Raw genomic sequence first — 16,875 nt, forward strand, 5'->3', positions numbered from 1 at the left:
TGTACCGCTTCCCTCGTACGACACTACCAACTCCTCGCTTCCTGCTTCTGCTGCTGTCACGCAAGCCAGCGCTTCTCCGCCCCGATAGCGAACGAGTGTTGCTTCACTTCGACCGTGCACGCGGACGCTCGTGTCCACACCGGTTGCCACCACTGTCGTCTTAGTCAGCACGTAGCTGCCCGAGTCTCGATCGGCCACCGATGCTCTCGTTGGTGTGCGTGAGCGCTCCCTCTCCGTTGTCTATTGCTGCGGTCACAAACCGAACTTCGGAATGCTAGAGGAAAAAATGAAATCAAGAGAAAGGCCCTGTAGTCAGTTGAGGTTAGGTTTGGACTCATCTCACAAACCAGCACGTGACCTACTTCTCTTGAAGGCCTTTCTTGTTCGGATGTAGACCGGTTCGCCTTGAGTAAACCAGCCAGTTCGTTTGTCATGCGTGCAATGTAGGTCAGCCTGCAGAAGAGGTTGATTTAGCCGATTTGTTCTCGGAGGGTGTGCTGGCTACTAACCTTGCTATACCACGCTAATTTGCTCTGGGTGCTTTCCAAGGGGATCGCTCTAGTCGATAGTGGATCTTTTCGCTCCGTTTGTCCACCAAACCTAGGTCTTTTTGGACATCTGTGGCTTGGATGTCTCATGAACGTCAATGAGCAGCCAGTGATCTGTGCGTTTTCGCTACGCCCGTTCGTAGAATTTAAATCGGACACAGCCGTCTCGCCAACACCAATTGAGGGCCGAACAGATCCGTTGTATGCCACAGCAATGGCTGTCTTCTCTTGCAGTGGTAGCTTATTTCTTCCTCCTGGATCAATAATCACACGCGAGTCGCTTTTCCCGCACCGGCAGCTGTTATTTTCTCCGCACAGAAGACCGAACACACGCGAACTTTTCAGAGCACAAAGACGATTTTGCCTATCTACGCACTCTTCTCCTTTGTTTTCAGCGGAAGCCGACGGGTTCGGTTGCATTCAGCACCTAACCGGGTGCAATATAATCCGCTATGAATGTCAGCTGTCAAGCTGTGCACCCATGCAGCATATGGTTTCACCGTTGACACGGAAACTTTTCGTTTACGTTTTTGTTTTTTACCGTTAATTTTGCTTATTTACATCTACATATTAACTTTAACCGAAACTAAACGTAACACTTCTCTTTACAGTTCTTTTGAAACTGTTTTCAAAGTCATGTCTCCTTAGAATGTTCATCGAAATTCTCTTGGAATTCATGTCAGATGTTCATTGCAAATACTGTCAATAGCTCCTATTGACAGTATTTGCTTCAAATTGTGGTCAGAAATCCCTTGGAATTGTCATTTGAATTGCTCTCAGAGTTTTTTTTTTATGTTGCTCAGAATATCCTTTGAAACTATCCTTACAGAATGGAATTTTCCTTATGATTGCCATGTACTTTTAATCACAACTCTCTTTGAAATGTCCAAAGAGTTCACACGAAGGTGTTGCCCTAGAATAACGATCATTGATTAACTCTTCGAGCACCACACTGAAAATAATCCTGACACCCTCTTTTCAAAATGATGATGTCGGATTGTATTTATCCGTTTTCTAATGATTCTATTCCGTTTAAAAGGTTATATCCTCAACTTTTCATTAACATGTTTGTTACGCTAATAGTTTCCGTCCATCCATCGTAAATTATGGAATATGATTTTTTAACAAAATTGTAAAGAGGCCAGTACTCTTTCAGTAGTGGCATAAAAAATTCAACTATGTAGCAATCTACTAGCTATTTGCATAAGCTTTCAGGGAACCTATTTTAAGGAGATGCCATTAGCACAGTGGGACGAAATAAAAAATGGGACATGGCCATTTGCGACGAAACTATTGAATGTAGAATTTTGAGTCTTCTAGAATGTTTCTCCAATTTTTGAGTACCGTAAAACGGGGTATCTTTGATAATGCGGGTAACTTTGATAGTATAATATAAAGATTAAATTTACTCGCTGCGCTTTTTCCAAATTAGAAAAAATGGTTCCATATTGTAGCTTAGGGTATTTCCGTTGATATCGTGCATAGTTTTTATATAGTATGTGTTACATATTTTACAAACATATTAAAAAACAATTTTCATGTTTTTCGCCTGTTTGAAAAAGCACTCAAACCATCACTTATGAAATGTATTTCCAATAGAGCCATCACAAATCTAATGTTGTATTCTTATTGCTTATGATGTTTTCTGATTATATACTCATTAAATGTCTCATATTTGAAGAACTAAATTATTTGAGTTTGACTCATTTTCTTCTACATTCATCGAGCATTATCAAAGTAACCCCAAATCAAAATACTAAAGTTCCGTCACAAAACTAAAAAAATAGTGCAAATATTTAAATTTCCATTAAACATATTACTGACGAATTAACTCTTGGATCCTCAGTACTTGTTTTAAAAATATGAAATTTGAAAAACATTTATTGTTTTAAAAATATTTAGAATATACTTTAAAAAACTATCACGTTTTACGGTACTTTATTTGAGTGGTAAAAAGTTTTGGTTAAGGGCCAAGACTCATGTCTTTAGGTTAGATAACCACCCTCAGAATGTTTTAGATGTTTTTGACGTAACACGGGCTGGCACTTTTGGATTAATGTTTATTTAAGAGATTTGGTTGAAATTTTCATATGCATTTGAAATTAAATATCTTAATAAAACTAACTGGATTCATGATGCAGTTTTCAGAAAAAATATTTACTACAATTTTTGAAATTCTGAATAAAATCGAGAATAAATTAACTTTTTTATGATCGAAAGAGTGTAGGGGTGTCATTTTTAAGGTATTTTATCCAAATTATCCATACAAAATTAAAACTAAAAGCGCCAGCTCATTTTATAACCAAATGAGCTGAAACTTGCAGAGAATGGGTTTCTCACCTAAAGAAAAAAAATAGGAAGATATTACAAAAATAGTGAAAATTGTGATTTTGGTTTGGTGCTGACAGAGTTAAATGTCAATGAAATTAAGTCGGGGATAAGTTGCTACTGTGTTACCTGACCTATATCAAATATAAGTTGTGCCCGCAAGCCCAGGATACAACGTATACATCGTCTAATTTAACATAGCAATTGCAATGCAAAATTAGACGAGTTCATGTTCTCCCGGATACAACGTATATTCGTTATGAGTGATGTGAATGGAACCCACCATCAGTGCAAGGATTACCAATGTCTGCAGATACTTTACCGGTTGTAAAGTTCTACCTGATGGTTTGTTGCAGCAGGGTGAATCAGCTTCATTGAAGACCTTTAGAAGACAAAACGACCAGATGGCCATCTGTAATCACGAGACAAAGGACTGGCAAATCCACGAACCCTCGTCCAGTCAACAAATCCTTTGATTCCCTTAGGCTGCCCCCCCAGCCCATTATATAATATAATGTTTGAATATATATGAATTAAAGTAATGTTCCACCACATGCTCAAAAATGTGCAGACAATCGTTCAATGATGATTTCAAAGACATAAAAATGGGATGCGTGGAGAAAACTCCATTAAGAATTTGTCAAATTTAAGAGAATCATGTAAATTTAGTATAAATAGACAAAATCAAATACGATCCCACCAAGTTAGTTCAAATGAATCCACAGGAAGCATCCGTGCTATTGTTGCATTTTAGTTCCAATTAAAGACGGTTCGCTTGATAGGGATCAACATACACTAGTCCCGTCCTATGTAGAACCAGTTTGAAGTGTCGAAATGTAGTGATCCTCCGGCTTGAGATAAAAGATAATCGGCTGTAGCCGATTGCTGGATCCGCGTGAAGGTAGCCAAGTATCAGGTCCAGTAACTTGCAATTTCTTGACGCGAATCCGACGAACAATGGAATATCTTGGTTCCTCTTCGTTTTCGAAACCGTATGTCAGCTGTAATCACAGTCAGTACAGTAGCATGACGTACAGCCAGTATCCCTTGGAGAAAGGGATGCAGTTTTCGCATGGCTTCTTCTGCATAGATGGTTTTATTCCTTTTGAAACGGATAATCGCGTTCTTGGCCACCGTCGAAAATGTTAACCGGATTAATAACCAAATAGACATAAACAACTCCGAGAAAGAAAAAAAACGAATGTCATGTTCGTTCACACGCGCAGCCTACTGTGTTATGAGTCAGGTAAGACAGTAGGCCGAAATTCTTTGAATGCATCCCTTTGCCCTATCACTCTTGACAGTAACCGTTTCTGCCACTACGCCGCTGTCAATGACATATGTGTAACTATAATAACAAATGAAGAGTAAACTATTAAAATAGAAATAAAAAAATGTACTTTAAATTAAAACTGAGATCAAAAAACTCATGGACTTGAAAAAATAAACTGAGGAAAAGTTTTCGAGTCAACGGACAAGATTTTAGACAAGAATCTATGATAAAATTAACCTCCAAGATTCTGGGGCTCAAGAAAAAAATCAAGGCTCTGAGATTATAGCAAATTATCAAAATTAAGATTTATAATCCTGGAAATTTCCAATATTGTGGTAATTGAAAGTTTTTGTGGACTCAGTCAGTTTAATTTTCCAAAAGCAACGCAAAACTGCTTGCAATTGTTTTCAAGTGTGGAATTGATTTGCTCAGTTAAAACCCACCAGAAATTCTGAACACTGGCTGGTCCAGGGGTGGGCAACGGGGGCACGTACATAATTTCTAAAGAGTTCTCAGTAGAATTCCATATTAGTTCTGAGGACTTCAAAAGTGGTTGTGACTGTGAGTAGAACATTAAGCAAAATCTAAGGATTGCTTCCAAGGTATTGCTGAGGATCACCTAATATGAATATGTCAAGGAAGTTCTGGAATGATTTTTAAGTTACTTCCAAAGAATATTCAAAATAAATTGGGATTGAATCTTAAAATAAATTCTCATGAAACATCCAAGGTGACTCTAATAGCATTATAAACATAAATCTAAGAATATTCTGACGATAACTCAAAGCATCATCTAGCTCGATGTGCTCCTCATTGTTTTGTAGCAACCGAATTTGAGGCAAACAGCGTTTACTATAAGTGGGATTGTTATCTGGCATTCTCAGAACATGTCTTTCTGCTTTGGCGACTTTGTGAATACAGAGGAATTTCAAGGGAATACTGGGAGCATTCGTAGGGAGTTTTGAGAAAAAATTCAACCAGAGTTTGAAGAATTCTAGGTGAATTTCAAGGAGAAGTACACACCAAAAATAATTATGTAAATTTTGGCTCTCTGAGATTGACGAATACGAGCGTCAATTTTTGACATAAAATTAAATCATTGTAAGAAGCCAAATTCAGCTCAATCGAAAATACTTTTCGTTCACTAACATATTTTTCAATCTTCAACCACTGAATTTGACATGACATGTTTATTTAGTGTAGGGGTAAGCGTGATTACTTCTCACCCCAGCAGGCTTGGATTGAAATCCGGGTCGGCACCGGAATGTTCTGAGGAATAAGATCTCTGATTTCGGGAAGTAAAGCCAAAATAATTATGAGATTTATAATTCTAATTAAATTGAACTTTAGTGAATTTCAAGTTAGTTTTGAGTAAAATTTCAGGGCTATTCTGAGGAGTATTAGATGATAGTAATTCTGTGGATAGTATATAAAAAAAGACTAAAAAAATCATGGAGTATTCCTATGCAATTCTTAGCAAAACGTCAAGGGTACACCATGCAAACACAAATGCGAAAGATCCTTTTGAGCACTCATCAGATAAATTAAATCTAGCTACGAAAGAACTAGAAATTAGGAAATGTAAGAGAAAAATGTAAACCTGTGTCAAGTGTCATCTCATGAACTTCTCCAGCAATGTCTTTGAATCTCGTTTTTTAAAGTCAACATGGAAAGTCAAAGATAATTTCAAACATATAGTATAAAACTATATCAACGCAAAGGAAAGTAAATTAGCACACGAAGCATTTTGAACAATCACAAATTAGAACACAATAGCAAACCATTACCAACCATCCCTCATCCTCTGATTCCCCTGAAGCGGTCGTACAATTACTGCTTGTGTGTCCTTTACTTTTGCAACATCCTCCCCCCAAGCCACTTGTCCCACACAAATCTCATTCCGTCTCGCAACGTGATGGTAACAATTCTCGGGATCGGTAAATAAAAATGATTGACATTCTTAAGCGTTACTTAAGCGGATATTTCTGTTTTGTCCCTACTCTCTTCGCCAGTCGCCCATTCAGATTTTGGCATGAACTTCGTTCCACCCCTAAAATAACAGGACAACATTTTGCTCTTACAAAGGAGAAAGAAGTGTAAATCCTGTTGTTTGTATTTACAAAAAAATATCCACTCTTTTTGTGTTTCCACTTTCCACTCTGGGGGACCCAGTTCTGCCTTCACCAAATCCAGAGCAGTGCCAGCAGTGGTGGGGATAGGCGAATGAAAGCGTTGAAGCGGACAGCAATAAAGCATGTTTGACTTCAATAACTTAAATTGAATTCCTGGTCGGTGTAAGATCCGGGAATCCAGGCAGGAGGCAACGGCAAGCACTGGGTGGAGGTTTTAGGTTCAAGCAAGAGAAAGACAAACGTAATAATTCCTGCTCGTGGAGAAAACACTCAGGGCTGGTGTGAACGAACAAATCCTTGCTAGGACTGGAGCATAACCAGTTGTTCCAAGGTGGCCGGCTTTCCATGGGGTGCATTGCGTAAGGTTCACGAGGGAATAGAGTTTGCTACCGGGTCTATCAGGAAAGCTATAGAGAATCATACTGGAAATAATGAAGTGAAAAAAACAGTCCCACTAAAAAGGCTATTTCGAATTAATAAAAAATATCCATGAGGTTTACTCTATTTCGCACGCTTTACATCGAATGCAGACGGGCTGTCGATGATGGTGTGGATGTCCTTTCTACTTGCCCAGCGTTCGGGCTGTTGAATTACAACCAGGAAAAGTCGTCCTCCCGTGTTGACTCCCGCAGAATAAGTACCGGGTGAAAATCCACTCGGAAAGTCGGAGTGGATTTAGCCATTTCCTGGTTCCCTTTTCCCTGGGAATTACCAGCGCTAGCTTGACAGCTTCTGCAATAAATTTTCGACTGCAAAATTTAGCTGTTGGTACTTGCTGCGGGGGCTAAGGCACCATCCGAAAAGTAGCTGAGCATGTTGGCACAAGCTGGAAAGTGAACAATGGGCGACTAGTAATGACTCTTTGAGGCAGCTTTCGAGTACGTGTGCGAGTGAGTGAACCACATTCGCGGAATTGTCCATTTGTTCTGCACTTTAGAGTGGATCGACGAAACGAGCTAAAACATAGCAAGAGAAAAAAAATTTTTTCCTATACTGACTGGGCGATCTGCTTCATGGAAGTCAAATGGGCGTCCGTGGTGGTGGCTACTGTTCGAAAATTGAGGACAACAGCAACGAGACGACGGACAACGACAATTTGAATATGCAAAACAGCTAAAGTCGATGGATTAGTTTGAACGAATGCTTTTCACTGCGACAGATGTTTTTAAATTTATTTTTTGTAGAAAATTTGAATCGTGTCTGTTTAAGACACACTGGTGTTATAAATTTTAATGATCATATGTCTAAGGTTGGGACAAGCCTGGTGTTGTGGTTTGTATCAAAATAAAATAAAAACAAAGGCCATTGTTAAAATAATTTGAATATATTTTGAAAAATTAAGTAATAACGATTTGTTATTATTATTTTTTTCACTCGTGTCAATCAAAAAGTAGCATTTTATATCACCACAAAAATTCCTCACCAAACAATTTACCGAAATCACTCCAGCGTTTCCCCGAAATTCCAGCCTCAAACAGCTTTCCAAGCATAGAAACAATAAACAACTCAAGATAAACCGTTTCAAAACATTGTTAAGCTTTTGTCTTCGACACACAAAACAGTCAAAGGTTGAACTTTATTTTCACCGCAATTGTTCAAGGCAAAGGGCTGCGATTCTCACCCGCTTCTTCAAAAACGCGTCACGTGTGCCAAAGGGTACACAGACATTCAATCCCATCCACAAATGATGCCTCCAGAAATTATTTGCACATTTGAGCCCCAGCGTGGCGGGCTCACTTATATCCTCAGCTCACCCCCTCGTCATCATCCATGCTGGAAGTTGCTTCTTTCTCAGATGAAAAGATTTTAGGAGTTTATCTCCTTCCATGAACGAAAGTTGCCTTTTCCGGGGTGAGCTCGGTAATATTGGCGTCATGCGAGAGTTTAGCTCATACGGGATCCACAATCAACAGAGTCGCCCTAACCCAGCCTTGAGCAGAGTTCTTAGTGCAAACTCGTTAAAACAACACCTTTTCCTGTGTGAGCGGAGGCACTCCGAGAAGGGGTGGTGCCAGGAAGTACAAAAGGAACAGTGTCTTGTTCGCCTATCTTTCTTTTTCTGGGGAGCTCGTGCTGTTTCAAGAATATGTGTGATAATTTGTTTGCCGCGAAATTCCTCGCTATTAGTTTAAAAAGAGAATCTTGAACGTAACACACTTTGTTTAATGTGTAGCAATTTTTGCTTCTAATTTAACAAAGAGGATGCGAGGGAGGCTCACTTCCACCTTGAACGTAAATTTACACAGCTTCTGCCATATTCCGGAAGCTAACTTTTTTTTTACAGTGAGTGAATTGTTTTCTGCTCATTTCGCGAGAGGAAATTAAGCATAATTCTCTGGGACGCTTCGGGGGCGGCAGCGGTGGAAAAGTGAGAAATTTGCGTCTGGGATTTATTGGTGTTATTTTTAAATGCGTCTGTTTTCTGCGAGGATGAGTTTAGCAGCCCTGCTACCTGTGGAGGTGTATTATTATAAATAATTCAGTGACTAATTTCCCGAAAAATTACACCTGAACATTTCGGTTGGATTGGGTTCGTTTCGGACAGTTTGTGAATTAAAAACGTTACACTGAAGATGTGTTATGTAAATAGGAACGCTAGGTGAACCAACGGCGAGAAGGTTAAGGATTAACTCGTCTTGAATTGAGTTTCTTGATCTACTTGATCATCAGGGACTGAAATTGATCTATCAATCTTAAGTTTTTCAATGCAATGGTTCGTTAAAATTCAGGAGGTGGATTTCTTAAAATGAAAATTGTGCTTTTACACTCATCAGGCTAGTAAACAGCATAACAATAGCGATGCACTAAGGTTTATATAGCTTCAGCTTAACGTGCACACCATGCCAGATAACGGACAGCAACAAATAGAGTAAATACTTTGTTTGCATCCAGCCAGTGGCAATCGAGTAGACTTCATTCGAAATGTAATACCTGGCTGGGATTTTAGTCAGTCGCTTCAAAAATATCATATGGGTCATTCCAGCTCAAGTGGGTACAGAATTTAAAAAAGTTGTGGTCGGTGTCACCGATTTGAGCCAAACTTGACCAAAACGCTTATTTTGGCATTCTGAACAAAAGCCTTTTTTGATTTTACTCTTAGTGCTTAGATCCTTCTGGGCTACAACACTGGATTTTCGATATTTTTAAAAATTTCAACTTTCAGAAGAGATTACTCCACAACCAAATAAGCTATTCGTGATCTTAGAACGTCAATTTAAAGGTTTTTAATGTAAATTCACAAAGGTGTATCCACATTTTGTTTTTGTTATAGTAACTACAGTAGACAGACTGATTACCGGCAGGTATCCACATTGTCCAAAAATTGCCTATGGGCAGGATTTTTTATTTCTTTATATTTTGGGCTCAAATTTTCACCACGCTTTGGAAAACTCTTCTACTTGATGTGTTTCCAAGGGCAAATGATTGGAATAAATAGTTTTTGAGATATGACCAGATGAGTGAGTGGTAGTTTTGAGCTTTTCTGGTGAAAAATCAATGCAATTTAATATTTTTTTTATTTTTTCTTGAATTCCTTCACGCCGATGGCACAATAATATTGTTGTGTTACTTTTTTACATGTTCTGGGCAGAATTCTCATTATATGAAATCAAAACTAATTCATGTATTTACTTCTGTCTATAATTTAATTGTGGTGCAAAAAGTGAAAAATACGTTCCTATGGGATGCAGATAGATTAGCAGGTATGTTTATAAAATTTCAGATGTGGATGACAGATGCTATTTGGATAATCCCTAAAGGGCCTAGATATTGGTCCATATCATTTGCCCTTGGAAACACATCAAGTAGAAGAGTTTTCCAAAGTGTGGTGAAAATTTGAGCCCAAAATATTAGGAAGTAAATAATTCCACCCATAGTGAAAATAGGCCATTTTTTGAAAATTTTGATGTTACTGGTAATCAGCCTGTTAACTGTAGTTACTATAACAAAAACAAAATGTGGGAACACCTATAAGAATTGAAAATAAAAACCTTCGAATTGACGTACTAAGATCACGAATAGCTTATTTGGTTGTGGAGTAATTTCTGCTGAACGGTGAAATTTTTAAAAATCTTGAAAATCCAGGGTTGTAGCCGAGAGGGATCTAGGTACTTCAAGCAAAATCAAAAAAGGCGTTTATTCAGAATGCCAAAATAAGCGTTTTGGCCAAGTTTGGCTCAAATCAGTGACATCGACCACAGGTGGTGTACCCACTTGATATGGATAGACCCATATACAAACAATTTCTGCTATGGGTGAACGTTTTTTAATTTAAAATTTAAATACATTGAATTGTATGGATGCATAGGTGCTCAAAAAGACACTAAGGAAGGAAATGTTTCAATGTATTAATAATGTATTAAGACCTTGGGGTGGCCGTCATGCCCCGTCTACCAATATGTTTATATAGTTCACAAAAAGAGTTAGTGATGAAATGAATGAGAGATAAAAGTAAAGTCGAAATCAAATGCAAGATCTTACTTTCTCAATTCCATTGTAAAAAAGAACTCATCTGAGCCTTAGTGGTGCGAAGTCGATCAATCTTTCAATTTTCAAGCTATTTTGCTTTAAAAATATTCATTTTCTGACAACCTCTCAACACCACGCCTTTTTTTTCAAAGCAATAATGAGAACTCGTTCATGACTTTCTCATTATTTAAATACAATTGCTTGAATGAGCCCATATTTTCTAAAGTTCGAAATAAGCTTAAAAATGGTTATCAAGTAAAACGGTCAAACAGTCGAATATGCTTATCCTCAATCATTAGTGATTGTTGCAATGAATTAATGTACTTTTTCTTCGGTATAAATACATTTGGACTGCCTTTAAAGATGCACTTGTTTTATTATTTTACAATTTATTTTAAGAATAAAATTTTGAGTGTTAATCCTAATACTTTATCATTCGAACGAACCTGTTTAAGGGATGTAAGCATTGGTGTTGTTCCTGATCGTTGGATGTTTGTGACAACCATTTCGAGGAGCTCCGCACCACGTAGATCCGAACTCCAGCGCTAGACCGCTTTGAAGTTAAATTAATGGATTGATTATATTTGTATATGCACCTAACATTCATATAATAGAAATTATTTTGCTCCCATTTCGTTCCTTGTTAACCAATTTAGATAAAACAATTTTAAATCCATCAGGAATTTATTCTTGAAACAACATATTTTTAGTTCTACTTTTACAAATATTTTAATCGCTCCTGGGACAATACACCGTCAAGAGCCCCTGCCCAGCCAGGATTTGGTCAACCGTCCGAGGTAGTTTCCTACCTAGCTCCTTCCAATCGAAATTGTTACCCATTAACCTCGAGCCCACCACGAGTAATTGGTACCCAATACTAACCTAGAACTACTGCTATTTAAAATGTAAATTCAAACATTACTGATTTTGGCTCCGCAAAGTGTCACACATGACTGAGCCTAGTAAATAAACGAACTAGTTAAAAAAAAGAGCCCTCAACATTCAATACGCACACAAAAATGGAACAGAAATTATATTTATTCGTTACGCATTCCGAAACAAGAAGCAATTCCTGATCAATCCTGTTAAATCAAAATTCAGTTAAAAACTTATGAAATTGAAGGAATATTAAAACCGTTGGGTGGGAAAAGAAAGGTAAGAATGATTAAAACTCACAGAATGAAAGTTAAAAACTCTATCCACTGTATTCATTTGACTCCTTTCTGCCGCAAATTAAATGCCGAATCTTACTGTAGTGAATTTTCCGAATCTTGGTGTAGCGGAATTCATCTTCTTTTGGTCATTCTACATTTTATATGAGATAAAAATGAATACTGAAGAGCGTTTTTATTGAATCATAATTAAACACTTAAATAGATTATATTTATGATTTCAGTTGTCATTCAAGCGATCAATAGAAATTAAAACATTTTCCAGTAGGCATTTCTCTGAACTCACATCTGTTTTTCGCAAGTATGAGACCGAGGGTAAAGCATAATTTTCCTATGTTTTCCCTTATAAATCTTAACAATGTTCTGCAACCAGGACATTATACGGGTAAAGGTGTCAGTGAGCGTGAATCAAAAGCGGATCATGTATACACATAAGGAATTTATTTAATATTTGTTTAACTTGCATACTGACCATATTTTAATATTTGGACAGGTTACAAGAGGTTACAAAGTATGCGTTTTAAACATCAAACCTGTAGATTTTGCTTTCTGCTGATCGCTGAGTGAGTGAGTGAGTGTAGTGAAATAAACAGGTTTAATATGTCAAACACATTCTTTACAACCTCTTCTTGTATCCTACCAATTCAAAATATGATAAGGTATCTAATTATTTCATTTCAAAACATTGTTTTAGCTAAAATGAGTATTTCCAAGGGTTGTGAAAATAAATATACCTTATGACTGATAAATAAATCGGTGAGGTCAAGAATGCAGCAAATCAGCAAGATAAAGTTAAAGATAAAGTTAGTGCATGTGTATAGTTTACTTAGTTTTCTTTATTAAGGGGCTACGCCTACCTGCAAGACCGAAAAAAGCGAAAGTTTGGTACATTTATCAGTCGATGCTGTAAAAATAAGGTCCTGGTGCCCCGCACGGCTGCTCCCCGTGGACGATGTTCTTAAAAACGCTTTTTGCGGAGCCAACTGCGGTTTGTGATGTAATCATCTGAAATAAAAAAAAAAAACATGCCAAATCGTTAAGCATGTGTTAAACTAGTCCTTGATCGTTCGTTTTTTTTTTTTAATTTTTTTGAAAAAATGGCGGCCTTGCAAAGTTGAAGTGCCGATTTTTGATCCTTACAATTTGTCTTTGATCGGCTGTAAAAAATCGAAATTAAATGATAGACGAAATCCGAACGAGTCTCGAATATCCGTTTCCTTGATCTCTATTAAGCAAAGTTGATGGATTATGTTTAAATATTTCTAAACTTTCAGCTATGTCTAGTAGACCTGTTCATTTTAAACGAAATGTTCGGAATGTAACGGGTCAACCGTGATTACTGTTCGTCATGTTAATTTGAACTTCTGTGCAAATTTTCAGCAAAATCGGTGATGATTTAGAGGTGCTTCAAGTTAATTTTATGTTTTTAAGGTAATTTACGGCTTACAATATTTGTATCTCGAGACTGAAACAACGAAAGCTGCTGTAACAACTTTCATAGCAAAGTTTAATGTGTTATGTATCAACTTTGTAACCAAAGGTTGACTATTCGAAGTGATTTTATTGAAGTTTGACTTAGTTTCATGCTCGAAGATATCTTAAAAAGTGAAGAATTTTAAAGTATTTGTTCTACGAATTTTCCACCCATATGATATAAAAATGTGTAGTGTACGGCATAATGTTCCTCGTATTGTTCTAGAAGTTTCGTTCCAACATAGTTTTCGTGTATATTTCATAGATTGAGAGATAAAAATCAGAAAAGAGGCCGTTTTAGCTAAAATTCACAAGACAACAGAACCAATAAAAGTCAATTAGATTGACAGAACATAGTTGCATCGCTTTTCAATGACGACCGATGACTGTTTCATTGATATATGATTTTTTCATAAATATGAATCCTCAGTAGACGTGTTTTTTTTATCAAAGGCAAGTGTCACTCGAACCATTCAAATGTTCGTTATTTTATAAATTGCTGTTATGGTTCGAGTGACACTTGCCTTTGATAAAAAAACACGTCTACTGAGGATTCATATTTATGAAAAAATCATATATCAATGAAACAGTCATCGGTCGTCATTGAAAAGCAATGCAACTATGTTCTGTCAATCTAATTGACTTTTATTGGTTCCGTTGTCTTGTGAATTTTAGCTAAAACGGCCTCTTTTCTGATTTTTATCTCTCAATCTATGAAATATACACGAAAACTATGTTGGAACGAAACTTCTAGAACAATATGAGGAACATTATGCCGTACACTACACATTTTTATATCATATGGGTGGAAAATTCGTAGAACAAATACTTTAAAATTCTTCACTTTTTAAGATATCTTCGAGCATGAAACTAAGTCAAACTTCAATAAAATCACTTCGAATAGTCAACCTTTGGTTACAAAGTTGATACATAACACATTAAACTTTGCTATGAAAGTTGTTACAGCAGCTTTCGTTGTTTCAGTCTCGAGATACAAATATTGTAAGCCGTAAATTACCTTAAAAACATAAAATTAACTTGAAGCACCTCTAAATCATCACCGATTTTGCTGAAAATTTGCACAGAAGTTCAAATTAACATGACGAACAGTAATCACGGTTGACCCGTTACATTCCGAACATTTCGTTTAAAATGAACAGGTCTAATGTCTAGTTTCCAAGGCGAAGATACAGTCCGCAGGATATTAATGTTATCCTTTGTCGAATTGTGCCTCTTTGTAACGATATGTTCTGCAACCTTGGATTTAAATTCATAATGAAGTCCTTTATCCATCTCTTTGTTAGCCTTTTTTTACCTCTGCGATGTGTTCCTTAAACCTTGTTTCCAAAGTCCTTTTCGTCTGACCAATGTAGATTTTATTGCAATCTGGACAAGAGATTTTGTAGACTCCGGCTTTCCCTAAGACAATTATTGAATCTTTTGTTGATCCAAACAGTGACTTCAGCTGATTGGTCCTGCTGCTGAATACTTAATCTAGGCCAAAACTTCTAAACTTTGAAATCAATGGTTTGGTAATGTTTTTGTCGAAATTCACCGCTACCCGTTTTAAACCTAACTGAGGGTGTAAGAGTTGTTGAAATACGCCTAAAACAATCCCCTTGTTCTTTTATCGATTACTGCTTGAATTGTTTTTTCTTGATACCCAGTCTAGCGATTTAATAAATGTGAGCTATTTCCTTTGATTTGCCTGTATCGCTAAGAAGAAGAGTTTGCATCCTATGAACCATGTGGTGAAAAGCGGCCATTTTGTGTTGATGAGAATGGTTTGAAGTGCTTGGAATTACTCTCTTTGTATTTGTTAGTTTCCTATAGATTTCTAAATTGAAAGAAGACGTTTCCCTGATGATGAGATGATCTAAGAATTGGAGTTTTCCGTCTCTCTCTTCTTCGTGAGTAAATTTGATGTCCTTGTGAACGTTGCTAACGGCCTCCGAAGTTTTTGATAAATCTTCCCTTTTGACAATGCTAAAAATATCATCCACGCACCTATACCAACACTTGGGCAACAAATTCCTATCCTCCAGAGTATTTTCTAGGTTAGCCATGAACAATTCACATAAAAATGGAGAAAGCGGATTGCCCATTGGAGCGCGTTTAGTTTGTTTTAAAAAAATTCATCTGAAATTGATGGATTATATAAGTTAAGTTTACTCCACTATGCAGTGGGCAGAGTTTTTTAGATCTTCATGGAATTACTGTACAGAACCCGAAGCGAAACTGTAAGCGTGTGCTTACAAACAATAAAATGTAGAGGCTGTCAATCCTAGATACGCCATGTCCAAAGTGGCGGATTAATCAACTTTCATGTTCATCGGATTTGTCTTCACTAAAAGTTAGTTTTGGTGCTTACAATAAATCGGTTGGTTTTATAATATTCAATCGGAGAAAATCTTTGGTTCCATTTACGTAAGGTAAACAGTTATATAGTTGCGGTATGTAGTCTCCATAAGGATCTATTCACTGCAAAAAAAAAGTGTTGTGATTTCCATCTCTTCTTCTTCTTCTCCACATTTCAAGCTTATTGCATATCGCATATTAGCTTATTGCGTGCTCTCAACTTAGTGTTCTAGATGCACTTCCACAGTTATTAATTTAGAGCTTTCGATGCCTGTACCATTTTTGCATTGGTATAATTGTGTGGCAAGTCCAATCATACTTCTATGCCCAGGGAAGTCGAGAAATTTTCCAACCCGAAAAATTCCTAGACCGGACCGGGAATTGAACCCAGCCACCTCCAGCATGGTCTTGCTTTGTAGCTGCGCCTTTACCGACTGAGCTAAGGGAGGCCCCAAATCCATCCATCCACCCAATTTCCATCTATTTCATGTAAATTTCTTGCCAATGTAAAGACATGTAAATTTACAGGATAAAACCTGTAAGGCTACATAATTTAGTATGAAATTTACATTCACATGAATCCTTTTTAAATTCTGATGTTACGTATCTTTGGAAAATTCTGGGATCTCTTCAAATATGTGCCTTCTCAGCAATCAAAATAGGTCTTCTTAGTGTGAAAAACAAGTGATGATACTGATATTTGACCATGCATTGGAACAATGGTTCGAAACGAACCACTTGCTGATTCAAGATAATTGTCGTTTCATTTTTCGTATCCAATTGGATTTGCATTTTCATCTTATAAGATGTGCTGTAGTTCCAAGTCTACGACACTTCTTTTCTATTCATTCGGCTGATCTTTAGGTGACCGAAAGTTTTTCGTTAGTTGGGTTAATTCATTAAAAAAGACTTTCAGCCGTTCGTCTCTAACCGAAAGATTTAAACGGGGCTATTTCTTTCGATCTGCATTACTTCATAACTTGGAATTTTGTCAACTGTTTACATTTTTCCTTTTATATCCATCAATAAAATCCGATTAATCCAAACCATTCTATATTTCCAATGATGACAACCGAGATCATTTTTCCACCATACTGATTTCTCTTATCAACAGTTCGTTCAAC

General features: G+C 37.0%; 1 protein-coding gene across 4 annotated transcripts in view; it reads left to right on the forward strand.

Annotated features, from left to right (window-relative positions):
* The window catches only part of LOC135704967 (uncharacterized), a 307,390-nt gene that overhangs the window by 215,557 nt on the left and 74,958 nt on the right, over positions 1-16,875 (forward strand). The window lies entirely within an intron of this gene.

The sequence above is a fragment of the Ochlerotatus camptorhynchus genome, unplaced genomic scaffold, assembly GCF_037179485.1.
Source record: "Ochlerotatus camptorhynchus isolate MF236.1 unplaced genomic scaffold, CSIRO-AGI_Acam_v1.1 ptg000253l, whole genome shotgun sequence".
Taxonomy (NCBI): domain Eukaryota; kingdom Metazoa; phylum Arthropoda; class Insecta; order Diptera; family Culicidae; genus Ochlerotatus; species Ochlerotatus camptorhynchus.